Source organism: Papio anubis, chromosome 11 (genome assembly GCF_008728515.1).
Source record: "Papio anubis isolate 15944 chromosome 11, Panubis1.0, whole genome shotgun sequence".
NCBI lineage: Eukaryota > Metazoa > Chordata > Mammalia > Primates > Cercopithecidae > Papio > Papio anubis.
The window spans coordinates 21,007,878-21,023,001 of NC_044986.1; the positions used below are offsets into that span (position 1 = coordinate 21,007,878).

Sequence of the window (15,124 nt, forward strand, 5' to 3'; positions counted from 1 at the left end):
AATGCCTGATGAAACAATAGCTCAGAGATGAGGCCGCACATGCCCACTGAAAATCAAAAGAACAAAGCAAGCTCAATTAAAAGTTGGATCAGATCAGGATCACAGTTGCCCTTAGAGCTTTGGACAGCTGCCATTAGCTGCCACCTGGAAACTTCTTTAACAAGGGAAACACACTTCACTGTAGTCTGAGAAAGGCCACAAGGTGCAGGAATTTTGTGTGGGGGCAGGAACAGTCACAAGAAATCCTGGACCACTCTTACTATCTTTCTGCCCCTTGATTAGTTATTACCTGACTTTGGAGAGTCCTTTTCCATTTTAGAGGAGAAAACTGAACTTTCAGAAATTGGGATAATAGTCCTCAACTCCTTGGTTCTTTCCATATTGCATTCAAGGGGAGAGAAAGAAGTCAAAACAAAAATAAAAGCAAAGTCCCACAGGTGCTAGGTTACATAATAACAAGTGTACCACTGTGACCGACCACCTGGCAGGATTCTGAAAGCTGGGATTTTTGGAATTCAGCCTTACCTGGGCTTGTATGATGAGGTGGCACTCCAGGATGCAAAAGCATTCAAAAGCTAGCCATAAAGCCCAGGCAGAGAAGGGGGACTGCCTCAGGGAAGATTGTGAAATTGAAAAAGCAGGGGCCGGGCGTGGTGGCTCAAGCCTGTAATCCCAGCACTTTGGAAGGCCGAGACAGGTGGATCACGAGGTCAGGAGATCGAGACCATCCTGGCTAACACGGTGAAACCCCGTCTCTACTAAAAAATACAAAAAAAAAAAAAAACTAGCCGGGCAAGGTGGAAGGCGCCTGTAGTCCCAGCTACTCAGGAGGCTGAGGCAGAAGAATGGCGTGGACCCGGGAGGTGCAGTGAGTTGAGTGAGCTGAGATCTGGCCACTGCACTCCAGCCTGGGCTACAGAGCGAGACTCCGTCTCAAAAAAAAAAAAAAAAGAAAAGAAAAAGAAAAAGCAGGTGGCAGTGCTAAAGGGGAGGAGAAGCCTATGCCTGTTTTGTGCTCTCCCATCCAGTCCGCCACCAGCCACCCCCTGCAGGCTGGGATATTGTGACAAGACTGGATATATATATATATATGTTTGAGACAGGGTCTTACTCTGTTGCCCAGGCTGGAGTGCAGTGGCACAATTCTGGCTCACTGCAGCCTCAACCTCGTGGGCTCAGGTGAACCTCCCACCTCAGCCTCCTGAGTAACTGGGACCACAGGTGTGTGCCACCACACCCAGTTAATTCTGTAGTTTTTTTTTTTTTTTTTTCGAGACAGAGTCTTGCTCTGTCGCCCAGGCTGGAGTGCAGTGGCGCGATCTCCGCTCACTGCAAGCTCTGCCTCCTGGGTTCACGCCATTCTCCTGCCTCAGCCTCCCGAGTAGCTGGGACTACAGGCGCCCGCCACCTCGCCCGGCTAGTTTTTTTGTATTTTTGTAGTAGAGATGGCGTTTCACCGTGTTAGCCAGGATGGTCTCGATCTCCTGACCTCGTGATCCGCCCACCTTGGCCTCGCAAAGTGCTGGGATTACAGGTGTGAGCCACTGCGCCCAGCCAATTCTTTAATTTTTTGTAAAGACACGGCCTCACCATGCTGCCCACGCTGGTTTCAAACTCCTGGGCTCAAGCGGTCCTCCTACCTTGGCCTCCCGAAGTGCTGGAATTACAGGTGTGAGCCACCATGACCACCCCAGACTGGTGATACTTTATCTGGGCTTTTTCCCTCTGCCTCAATCTCACCACAAATTAAGAGATCCTTACCAACACCCTCCTGTTCAACTATGGGAAAAAATGGTTGCACTAAGGATTTCTGCCCTCTTCTTCCAGATGGCACATTTATATTTTAATAGGAGACGTTGCAAAAAATGTCTTTGAATTAGGGTCTAAAAATTGAATTTCTTTTCAGTTGTGGTGATGTGGGGGTGGGGTCAGGAAGGAGAGTGAATAACCTGACTGGTAATACATAGGGGAGAAAACGGACAGAGAATCTACAGCCAGTCTCATTGGGGCACTTGCTGTCAATCTCAGGTGATTGTTACCACATAGTAACAATACTATGGGTCACAGATTGTCAGAATTCTGTCCCCCACCCCCAGAAAACCCAGAAGACTGCATTTTTGTGAAACCTCAATTTTAACTAACATCCATTTTTAAGGGTCTGGCATGGGATAAACGAGAACACATTTCATAGTTTAATTTGGATCACGGTCTGTTAATGTTTGACTACTCCTTGGAGACAGACTTCAATCATATTGCCCACAAATAGAACAAGACTGACCACTTCATTACAAACAAGGGAGATATTTACACATTTCAAAGCCACAGTTTCATGAGAATGAGAGTACCTTGCCTATATTGGCAAGGGATTTTATTTGAGGAAGACAATGAGGAAGGATTTATTTGTATTTGTCAATGGAAATAGCTTACTTAGTTTGCTACCACTGACCAGGTATCCAACTCAAGTAGGAGGTGCACAGAATTTCACATGGTTCCTTCCTCAAATTTTTTTTTTTTTTTTTGAGGCAGAGTCTGGCTGGAGTGCAGTGGTGTGATCTCGACTGACTACAACCTCTGCCTGTCGGGTTCAGGCGATTCTCCTGCCTCAGTCTCCTGAGTAGCTGGGATTACAGTTGCCCGGCACCATGCCCATCTAATTTTTTGCATTTTTAGTAGAGACGAGGGTTTTACCATGTTGGCCAGGCTGGTCTCAAACTCCTGACCTCATGTGATCCACCCGCCTTGGCCTCCCAAAGTGCTGGGATTACAGGCGTGAGCCACTGCACCCGGCCCTTCTTCAATTTTTTAAAAAATTGAGATACAATTTACATAATGTAGAACTAACCACTTTAAAATGTACAATCGGGCAGTATTTAGTACATTCACAATGTTGCGCAACCATCACGTCTATTTAGCTCCAAAACATTTTCATCACCATAAAATAAGAAATCCTGAACACGTTAACAGTCATTTCCCAATCCCTTCAATGTCCAGCCTCTAGAGAAAGGACTAGGCTGCTTTCTGTTGCTATGGATTTATCTATTCTAAATGTTTCATATAAATGAAACCATATATGTGACTTTTTGTGTCTGACTTCTTTTACATAGTATAATTTTAAGATTCATTCATGCGGTAGTATGTCTGTACTTCGTTTCTTTTTATGGCTCAATGTTATCCCATTGTATGGATAGACTACACTCTATCTATCTATCGATCTATCTATCGATCTATCGATCTATCTATCTATCTATCTACCAACCTACCAGTTGATGAATATTTGGGTTGTTTCTACTTTTGATATTGTGAACAGAGCTATTATGGGCATTTCTATACAGTTTTTGTTGGAATATCTTTTTCCAATTCTTTAGGGTGTAGAACTAGGAGAGAAATTGCTGAGTCAATGCTAATTTTATATTTAACTTTTTGAGGAACCACCAAACTGTTTTCCACAGTAGCTGCACCATTTTATATCCAACCAGCAATGTAAGAGGGTTCCAATTTCTCTCCATTCCATTCTCCCTAACACTGCTACTTTCTTTTTGTTTGTTTGTCTATTTAAATAGCCATTCTAATAGGTGTGAAGTGGCATCTCATTGTGGGTTTGATTTGCATTTCTCTAATGACTAAGGATGTTGATCATTTTTTTATGTGCTTCTTGGCCGTTTGTATTTCTTTTTTGAAGAAATGTCTACTCAAGTCTTTTGCCCATGTAAAAATTGGGTCATATATGTATATATACACAACACTTATCAGAGATATGATTTGCAATATTTTCTTCCATTCTGTAGGTTGTCTTTTTACTATCTTGATAATCTCTTTTTATTTTTATTGTTTTACAATTAACAATATTTTTTTAGATATGGGGTCTCGCTCGGCTGGTTCTGAACTGCTGGGCTCAAGTGATCTTCCCACCTTAGCTTCCCAAAGTGCTGGGATTACAGGCGTGAGCCACTGCGCCTAGTGTATAGTCTCCTTTTTAATGCCCAATACACTCAAACATGTTTAACCTTACAAGGTTAGTACTGAGAGGATTTGCAACTGTATCATGTAACTCTCTCACTGTTTAAGGGGGAGAAACTAAGGGCCTGAGAGAAGGTGAGACCCCTGGGTCAAACCATGACAGGAATGGGAAGCTCTGGTTACCATTCTGACTATTAGAATCTGTTGACACTTCCAAGGAAGTTCAAATAAACAAGGGGAAAAAAAGTCACCCCCTTTTGTCACATGTCCTGGGTGACTCAAACTACAGTTCTAGTTTAGTCACTCCACAGGATCCCCTGCAAGCAGTGGGCGTGACTGTCATTTCCTCTTCCTTTTAACATTACTCCTGGTTAGGGTAGGGAGAAGCACAACAGTGGTAAAGAAAAGAGGAAAGAGAGCTCTGTCATGCTGTATCTGGGATTTCCTGTTTCACGTAATATACAAATGGCTGAACAAGCCACAACACACTCCAGGACAGCCCATGTCAAAAGGCTTACTCCACTTTTTGATGTGGTGATGGTGACATGCCTTGGCCTCAGACCCCAGGATACCCATTTGTCCACCATCGTTGTCCTTGATCCACTCCAGGGCCTTCCCCTTCCCTGTGGATGGATGACTGGAGCCATAGTCACTCATCTCCTGGCTCCTAACATGTTTTATTCCCAAGTTAGCTGAAGGACGCCTTCTGCCTTCACACCTCTGTGCACATTTTCTGGACCATTCTTGGTGTCTAGGTTATGATCACCCCATATTCAGCTTTGAATTTTTTTCCCTTTGTGGACTTGAGGCAGCATGTCTTCATTTAGTCTCCTTTTCTTTGGATAAATGTCCTACATGGCTCCTTCTACTCTAATATTTAAATTTTTGGTCAACTATGTTTATTGCTCTGAATCTTTCATACAATCCCTATTGGCTAAATACCATTTTCTTTTGATAGTCTCTATCTTTGAAAAGATTGCATTTTTCCTAAGTATATCCCACTCAAACCCTCTTTGAAGTCTGTTCCCACCCCAGAGCCTCTGGATTTGCTCTTCTCTTTGCCTGGAACATTTCCCCAGATCTGAAATTTTTGTGTACTGCTGAGCAGTCAGGCCTCACCTCAAACGTCACTTCCTCCGAGGCCCACTGTTTCTGATCACTCATTGAATATTGTCTTTTCCTTTCTAGTCAGTGTCATGGACTTTGTGTTCTCTTCTCCACAACACTGTTCACTGGGATATAGTCCTAGCTCCTTATCATTCATTGTGCCCACTGAGCTGATGCTCTCTTTGGAACAGAGATGTTAATTTTGTTTACTGCCATGCCTCTCATGCCCTCACCATGCCTGGCACATAAAAAAAGTTTCAACAAGTGGTTGTTGAGCAAATGAACATTTTCTAGGTCACAATTGCTTATTCCATATACTCTCAGTTAACTCATTTTCCCTGCAGTACAAACACCCCACCCTCAAACTCCCAAATCTTAGATCATAAGAAGTCATTCAGGCAAATCTGGAGAGGATTACTCCCTAATAAATACTTTGGTAAGGTATTGGATAGGGATGGTGGATGGTGACAGGGGTGTATTTCTGACACACATTAAGGACCATTCAAGATCCATCTACTCCTCCAGGCTTGGAAGAGTTGGAATGAAGTTATCTACATGGTTTAAGTAGGTAGAAAGTCCAGCCAAGAAATAAATCATACTGGACTAAGAGTGGTGACTCACACCTGTAATCCCAGCACTTTGGGAGGCCAAGGAGGGCAGATCACTTGAGGCCAGGAGTTCGAGACCAGCCTGGCCAACATGGTGAAACCCCATCTCTACCAAAAATACAAAAAGTTAGCCGGGCGTGGTGGTGCATGCCTGTAATCCCAGCTACTCGGGAGGCTCAGGCACAAGAATTCCTTGAACCTGGGAGGCAGAAGTTGCAGTGAGCCAAGATCACATCACTGTACTCCAGCCTGGGGGGGTGACAGAGCAAGACTCTGTCTCAAAAAAAAAAAAAAAAAGGGAAGAAAGAAATCATTCTGTTACCTTGAGTTTCTAGAAGTCTAAGGACAATAAAGCAAATTATCTTTGCTTTTAGGCCTGGAGAACTATATTTTTGTGTGTGCAATAAGAAGATATAAATTGCAATGATAAGCTTTAAAAAATCTGCCTTCATCAGGAAACAACAGGTGCTGGAGAGGATGTGGAGAAATAGGAACACTTTTACACTATTGGTGGGACTGTAAACTAGTTCAACCATTGTGGAAGACAGTGTGGCCATTCCTCAAGGATCTAGAACTAGAAACACCATTTGACCCAGCCATCCCATTACTGGGTATATACCCAAAGGATTATAAATCATGCTGCTATAAAGACACATGCACACGTATGTTTACTGCGGCACTATTCACAATAGCAAAGACTTGGAACCAACCCAAATGTCCATCAATGACAGACTGGATTAAGAAAATGTGGCACATATACACCATGGAATACTATGCAGCCATAAAAAAGGATGAGTTTGTGTCCTTTGTAGGGACATGGATGCAGCTAGAAACCATCATTCTCAGCAAACTATCACAAGAACAGAAAACCAAACACTGCATGTTCTCACTCATAGGTGGGAATTGAACAATGACATCACTTGGACACAGGAAGTGGAACATCACACACTGGGGCCTATTGTGGGGTGAGGAGAGCAGGGAGGGATATAGCATTAGGAGATATACCTAATGTAAATGACGAGTTAACGGATGCAGCACACCAACACGGCACATGTATACATATGTAACAAACCTGCACGTTGTGCACATGTACCCTAGAACATAAAGTATAATAAAAAAGAAAAGAAAAGAAAACTAAAAAAAAAAAAATCTGCCTTCGTTAATTTGTATTTAATTGATTTCTGTGTTCTCTTGCATGTATGGGCTCATCCTATGGTGACAGAAAGCTAATTAAAAGGGAGACCAGCATCCTCAAGTTCTTACACCCAATTAGTTAACACATTTTTCCATACTAGGAAAACCTACTCTCTCCTAGAGACCATGTCAAAAGTCTTTACAACTTATGACTCCAGAGGGACCTGTTTGTTATTTAGGAGGCTGTATATGAAAGTTTTGCTTTTTGAGCTGGCCTTTCCATTTCTAACCCAGCTTCCAAAATCATTTTTTCTGCATTCCTGCCACCCTCAACCTAGGAAACCTCTCTCTCAGTCCTTGACTACAGAGTCAGTATTTCTAGACAAACCCAAAAGTAATGACAAAAGGTCAACATGAAATTACAAACCATTAGCATCATGAGCACACCTGGAAAGCTCTGATAACCTTTTCCTTTATACGCTATGAACGTGAACCAGGTGTGTGTTCAGTTGCAAGATCCTTCACCCAATTTCCTCAGAGCCCCGGGATGAAAGGCTTTTAAAAAATATTTTCTTAAACTAGTTTGCTTTCCTGTATCACAAGTAGATTTCTTCTACTAGGGAAATGACAGATGAGGTGATTTGAGACAATGATCCTGTTTCACAAAACTCAGTCAGAGAAAAGCATCATATGGAAAAAGCCCAGTAGATTGTCCCCCAAGGGAAGCTATTCTCAGCTACCCAAGCTACTTAAAATGATTCAAAATCCAAAGGGTCAACATTCAGATCTGAGATAAAAATCTGTGGTCATCTCTCCCAATTAAAAAACAAAACAAAACTTAAAAAAAGAACTGAGAGGAGAAATTCTAAAAACCGTCTAAGGAAATAAGAGGTAATTAGTACATTTCATTTTTATAATTACTGAGATAATTCAGAGGTGGCCAGTTACTAACATTGGTATGTAGAAAGTTAATAGTTTTCCTTTATTTTATACAAATAACTAATTTAGAAGTCATGAAAAAGATGCTATTCACAATATTGTATATAAGAATAAATGTGTAAAACCTCTATTTTAAAAGTTTAGATCTGAAGTACCTAAGAAGGCTAGAAAAATGGAAAGACATACCTGAAATATTCAAGGTTCCTGTCACCTTAAAGGTATCTATACATTTAATGCAACCCTAATGAAGACTTTCTTGGGAACTAAAATGCCAATTATAAAGTACATCCAGAAAAAAATAAAACTTAACAAAGAGTGAAACAATTTTGAAAAATAGCAAGAATTGGGTAGGTAGCAGTGCAGTAATCATTACCAAATTTAAATACTTACTATAGAGCTATAGGAGTTTTCTGGTCGGGCGCAGTGGCTCATGCCTGTAATCCCAGCACTTTGGAAGGCCGAGGCGAGCAGGTCACTTGAGGTCAGGAGTTCAAGACCAGCCTGGCCAACATGGTGAAACCCTGTGCCTACTCAAAATACAAAAATTAACTGGGCGTGGTGGCATGCGCTTACAAGCTCAGCTACTTGGGAGGCTGTGGCAGGAGAATTGCTTGAACTCAGGAAGTGGAGGTTGCAGTGAGCCAAGATTGCACCACTGCACTCCAGCATGGGCAACAGAGCCAGACTCTGCCTCAAAAAACAAAACAAAACAAAACAGCTATAGGAGTTTTCTATTGGTCATGAATAGACAAACCTATTTAATAAAATCATCCTGAAACACACCCAGTAGATGCTATTATCATGTACTAAATTGCATTTCAAATCAAAATAGTTTTTTTCACTTAAAATAAATATACTGAGACAACTGGTTAGCCATTCGGAGAGAATACATTAAGCTGTCTACTCTCTTATTCCTACAACAAAAATAAGTTGAAGATAGGTCAAAGACTTAAGTATAAAACAATGAAAACCGTAAGAATAGTTGGAGTGAAAAAGCATGGAGAGATTTTTCTCTTATAATTTGGCACAGAGAAGACCCAAGACAGACATAACACCTAAAATCTATAAACAGAAATGTTGGCAAGTTTGATTATATAAAAATAAAAACTTCCCCCACAGAAAAGATACCAGAGACAAAGACACTTGAGGAAAAATGACATCAAACCCCTCAGACAGGCTAAGAGTTAATTTCTTTAATAAGAAACTCAAAAGTCAATGAAAAACAAAATTCAACCCAGTAAGGCAAGGGCAGAGGGGATGTCCTGAACGTTCACAGCAAAACAAGCAAGTTACTTACAATTAGGGAAAGACATTCAACTTTGCTTACAGTTCTTAAGAATGCAAATTTAAATGACATGCCTTTCCCCCGTGCATCAGATTCCAGGGATGAAACAGTGAGAAATGCAACATGAATTGTGGAAATGTACATTTGGTGCCATCTCTTAGAGAAGTCCCCATTGCCCTCTACCACATCATAAAATGTATGCCCTTTCACCTAGTAATTCTACTATCAACTTATCTCATAGAAAGACATCAGATCAATAAACTACATCACAAATGACATGTAAAGTACAGGTTAAGAATGTTGGCTCAGACTAGTTGGGCTCAAGCTCTTCTTGGTCATTTTCTTTATAATTTAATTCTCTGTGGTTTCTCATCTACAAAATGACAATAATGTTATCTCCCTTCTAAGGCTGTCACCATGATTAAAAGAGTTAATGGATATATAAAGTGCTTAGAACCATGCCTGGCACATAGGTTCATGTATTTAGCTATTATATTTATCATCATTAAAGCTATAGAATTGTTGACCCTTTGGATTTTGTATCATTTTAAATAGCTTGGGTAGCTGAGAATAGCTTTCCCTGGGGGACAATCTACTGGACTTTTTCCATATAGGCTAATCCAAAAGCCTAGGAAAGCCTTCCTTGATAGCAGAATAATGAAACAAATTATAATACTTCCACACAATGGAATTCTGGCCAGGTATTTTAAAAAAGAAAGTCAATCTGTAGGTAATAACATGAAAAGAACTTATGATGTGCTGCCAGGGAGAAAGAAAAAAATATTTGGACAGTGTGTACATTATCTTCTCAATTGCAATGAATTATATACGCATTTGTGTTTCTGAAAAGATAATCCTCACAGAAAAAGAGAGATGGAGGTCGGGTGCGGTGGCTTACGTCTAAAATCCCAGTACTTTGGAAGGCTGAGGTGGATGTATTGCTTGATCTCAGGAGTTTGAGACCAGTCTGGGGAACACGGTGAGGCCCTGTCTCTACAAAAATTACAAAAATTAGCCTGGCTTTGTGGTGCATGCCTATAGTCCCAGCTATTTGGGAGCCTGAGGTGGGAGGATCACTTGAGCCAGGGAGGTCAAGGCTGCAGTGAGCTGTAACTGTGCCACTGCACTCCAGCCAGGGCAACAGAGTAAGACCCTGTCTCAAAAACAAAACGACAAAACAAAACAAAAAAACAAGAAAAAGACAGATGGCAGAGGAGGACTCATGACTGGATTTCTTGAAAGTCTTGGCTACTCCATCATTCAGCCAAAAGTTACTCAAAGACTTGGCTGTATATGTGGTATTGTGCCAGGTGCTGGGGATACAGCAGGGAAAACACTGCCCTCGTGAGGTTGAATTATATTGGGGAGTTTGACAACAAGCCTGAGCAATAACTAGATTATATAGGACTACGGAACAACAAAAACAACAAGAGCAGGGAAAGAGAATTGGGAATATAGCAGGGAGATGAATTTTTATTGGTTTTATTTATTTATTTATTTATTTATTTATTGAGACAGAGTCTCGCTCTGTTGCCCGGGCTGGAACGCAGTGGTGTGATCTCAGCTCACTGCAACCTCTGCCTCCTGGGTTCAAGCGATTCTCATGCCTCAGCCTTCCAAGTAGCTGGGATTACGGATGTATGCCTGGCTAATTCTTGTATTTTTAGTAGAGACAGTTTTTGCCATGTTGTCCAGGCTGGACTTGAGCTCCTGGTATCAAGTGATCCACCTGCCTCAGCCTCCCAAAGTGTTGGGATTACAGGCATGAACCACTGCATCCAGCAGATGAGTTTTAATTAGGGAGGTTTAGAGTAGTCTCACTGGGAAGGTAACACTTGACGTGTACTGTTTCTTCTGAAATATTCATGCTCAAAAAAAAAAAAAGAATAAAATGAACAGCTTCATATAATCCCACCTCCAACACAGGCAGCTAATTTAGAAAATCCTACCACCTTGGTTGGTGGCATTTCACGTGAATGCACCTAAGCATATACCTCAGCTTTGTTTCTACAAGTGTGGCTCTCCCACTACCGAAACTACATTCGACACACAGCCTCTTCCAAGCCCTCATGTTGTGTAAAATGCTTCTCAGCCGCTAAGTAATCCAGCTGGACAGCAGCTCTGTGGGTGGAAACCTTTTTCATCCATTTCCTTAGCCGATAAGAAACCAGAGCAAAGGTGAACGCTGAGTCACAGGGCCGAGCGGCCCTGAAAGTGTGTCTTTCAATGTTCATTCCAAGTAGCTAAGAAGGAAGGATGGTCTGAGACCCTGACCTACAGCCTGCTGATAATTTCCCAGCCACTCACCAGCGTGCATGGATGCTCAAGCCACTGTCTTATAATAGCCACGGCCCCAGGCAGATGGGAAGGGCCTTATTTTATTTATTTATGTATTTACTTTGTTGCTCAGGCTGGAATGCAGTGACGCTATCACAGCTCATGGCAACCCCATCCTCCCACGCTCAGCTCACTGCAGCATTAACTTCCCAGGCTTAAGTGATCCACCTCAGCCTTCCAAGTATCTGAGACTACAGGTGTGCACCACCACACTCGGCTAATTTTTAAGTTTTTTGTAGAGATGGGGTCTCCCTAAGTTGCCCAGCCTGGTCTTGAACCCCTGGGCTCAAGCGATCCACCTGTCTCAGCCTCCTAAAGTTCTGGGGTTACAGGCATGAGCCGTGGCACCCAGCGGGGAAGGTCCTTCTTATCATCTCCACAGAGATGTGGTGGATAGAGCAGGGAAACAGCATTACCAAAGGGAGCCCTATTAAAACACCAGGTGGTAGCTAAGTAGTCGTTTCCACACCATGGAAAGATTCAATTTGATTGCTTAGATAATTTTTTAAAAGGTAAGTGATAATAACCTCTCATATCTCTCTTCCAAGCCCAATTGTTAGATGGCATCTAACAGTCCCAATGTGTAAGACAGCTGGCAGAGAAAGGGTTAAGAGTCTAGGCTTCAGACAGGTGTCCTGGACCATAGGCAAGCATACCATAAATAAATCATTAGGGCATTTGATGCAGATCCACTGGTGAGATCTTTGCTGCTGAATTGCACAGGAAAAGCTACAGGACCCAGAGCTCGGAAGAGTTAGGAGAGGTGGAACAGAATAAGCCCTTTCCTCAGGTTTGGGTCCCAGTGAGGCTTCCAGTGACTCATGGACGTCTGTGTGTCAATAGACCTCCCTGTGCTGTGAGGTCTATTCCTATAGAATATAGACTCACGTACTATAGACTCACGCACATAGTGACCATCCTCACCTGTGGATTCCACCGCGCCTAGCGTGGCACCTGAGACACCGTGGGAAGCTGCTGTTACCAAACCACTTTCACCTTTTACTCACCATTGGCACAATTTGACAGAAAGGCAACTAGCGAGGAGAGTCTGCTGAAGGAAAGTCTGCAGTGTTCAGTCCCATAAGGAACAGAACATGCTCCTATGCACAGAGCAGGACAGGGTCGGCAGAGTCTTCCTCAGGAATGCCACAGCCAGGGGCTTCATGCCACGAGAAGGGCAACGCTAAGCAACCCAATCTGAGTGAGGTCAGGGTTCCCTCATAATGCATCCATTTGGGTATTCAAGCACCTACTGTGTGCCAGGCAGTGTGTTTAGCACAGGAAAACATGCTCAGAACTTCTGGTCCAGTAGAAGATTAAGCCAATTCCCCAGGCAGTCATGATGCTTTTGAGACCAGTGCTCTATGGGATGTGCCCAACTTTGGCAGCACCTGGTGGGCTGGAGAAGTGTGTGTGTGGCAAGGGATACATTTACCCTCTGCACTTTTAACTTATTTATACGATTTTTTTAAAAATTATTTATTTATTTATTTTTTGAGACAGAGTCAAGCGATTCTTTTGCCTCAGCCTCTTGAGTAGCTGGGACTACAGGCACACGCCACCATGCCCAGCTAATTTTTGTATTTTTAGTAGAGACTGGGTTTCGCCATATTGACCAGTCTGGTCTTAAACTCCTGACCTCGTGATCTGCCCACCTCGACCTCGCAAAGTGCTAGGATTACAGGCGTGAGCCACCACACCCGGCCTCTTTTTTTTTTTTTTGAGACAGTCTCACTCTGTCACCCAGGCTGGAGTGCAGTGGTACGATCTCAGTTCACTGCAACCTCTGCCTCCAGGGCTCAAGCAATTCTCCTACCTCAGCCTCCTGAGTAGCTGGGATTACAAGTGTGCATCACCACACCTGGCTAAGTTTTGTATTTTTAGTAGAGGGGGTTTCACCATGTTGGTCAGGCTGGTCTCGAACTGTGACCTCAAGTGATCTACCCGCCTTGGCCTCCCAAAGTGCTGGGATTACAGGTGTGAGCCACTGTACCCAGCCTACACATTTATTTTCAGCAAAGTAAACAAAAATTGTGGACCTGCCTATTCAGCACTGTGCCATGTGCTGAGGGACAAACACTTGGCTGATATAGTTCCTGCCATCTGGGTACTTATGGGTCTATCTAGTCCTAGAAACTCTTACAGAATGCTTCAGTGTGTGCAGTGAGCTCATGGGTTTGAAGGAGGAAGAGGCCAGTGCAGACTGGAGCACATTAAGACGGCTGATGGAACACTAGAACCTCAAAGAGTGTGATCCTTTATCCCTTGGCTTTATTGCCAATTGTCTCTTTTTTTTTTTTTGAGACGGAGTCTTGCTCTGTCGCCCAGGCTGGAGTGCAGTGGCCGGATCTCAGCTCACTGCAAGCTCTGCCTCCCAGGTTTACGCCATTCTCCTGCCTCGGCCTCCCGAGTAGCTGGGACTACAGGCGCCCGCCACCTCGCCCGGCTAGTTTTTTTGTATTTTTTAGTAGAGACGGGGTTTCACCGTGTTCGCCAGGATGGTCTCGATCTCCTGACCTCGTGGTCCGCCCGCCTCGGCCTCCCAAAGTGCTGGGATTACAGGCTTGAGCCACCGCGCCCGGCCAATTGTCTCTTTTCCAGGGGCAAAGATGATGATCTGGCCAGACATGATGGTCCATCCCTGTGATCTCAGCACTTTGGGAGGCTGAGGCTGGAGGATCGTTTGAGGCCAGGAGTTCGAGACCAGCCTGGGCAACATAGTGTGACCCCATCTTTACAAAAATAAAAAATTTAGCTGGGCATGCCTATAGTCCCAGGTACTCAGGAGAATGAGGTAGGAGGACTGTTGAGCCTGGGAGGTCGAGGTTGCAGTGATCCATGATCCCGCCACTGTACTCCAGCCTGGGAGCCTGGATGTGCAGAGTGACAAGAGTGAGACCTGTCTAAAAAAAAAAAAAAAAAAAAAGGATGACAGTTCTACCAATCAAGCTGATGTCTAGTAAGATCTCAACTATGATTCCAGCCAGTGGCCCTGCCACCAAACCATCTTTCTCAACTGTTGTCTGTGTCTCTCTATCTACTTTCCTCATGGAGAGACCAATCATCTCATTAGGTTGGATGGAGCCAAGTGGAAGTGGAGAAGGGGAATGGCCAGATGTGCTAGAGGGAGGTAAATGGTGAAGAGGTATTTCTGCTGGAAGTGGAGGGTCTATCTGTAGTTAAAAGGGGCGGGGGAAAGAAAAAGTCTTCAAGGATGAATGAGATGGTGCATGGGGCCCAGTGCAGACACTGCACCACTGGAGCCATTGCCTTCACATACTCCAAAGAGCCTGGGTGGGGCCAGGCCTTGGCCAGTTGAGCTGAGTAGCATTTATCAGGAAATGTCATGTTAAGTCAAATACCAAGAGCCTCTTAAGTCAGTCCGTTAAGATAGCATAGGATAGTTGAGTCACCCACAGGATGTGACCCCAGAAGTGACAAATCCCACAGGAGCTCAGGTCGATAGAGTCAACCTTGATCCACCACTAGGCTTGAAGTGAGTCACAGTCCAAATCCTGACCCTGGGACAACTTGTATGAGTGACACCCCCAAAGGGCATCCCAGGCCTGCTGACCAAGTATATTATGAGAGAACTGGGGTAAGAGGAAGTAGTGTCAGAAATCCACTGGATCTGATAAGGGGGTCTGTAAAAAGATAGGCCGGACAAAGTGCTAGGACCCCGTCACCTGTGCCAGGGTGAGGCAAGAGGTTGGGAAAGCGGACTTCTTGCATTGGTTCTCTGCAGAATCAGCCCTTG

General features: G+C 43.6%; 1 protein-coding gene across 4 annotated transcripts in view; it reads right to left on the reverse strand.

The window, feature by feature from the left end:
- ACSL5 (acyl-CoA synthetase long chain family member 5) overlaps positions 1-15,124 on the reverse strand; it is a 78,155-nt gene that overhangs the window by 34,630 nt on the left and 28,401 nt on the right. Inside the window, exon 1 of one of the 4 annotated variants that reach the window (XM_031652587.1) lies at positions 8,136-8,272. The exons of the other annotated variants lie outside the window; for them this stretch is intronic. The gene's annotated coding sequence lies outside the window, so the exon portion shown is untranslated. Of the gene's footprint in view, positions 1-8,135; positions 8,273-15,124 lie in introns of those variants that run through there. 4 annotated transcript variants of the gene reach the window in all.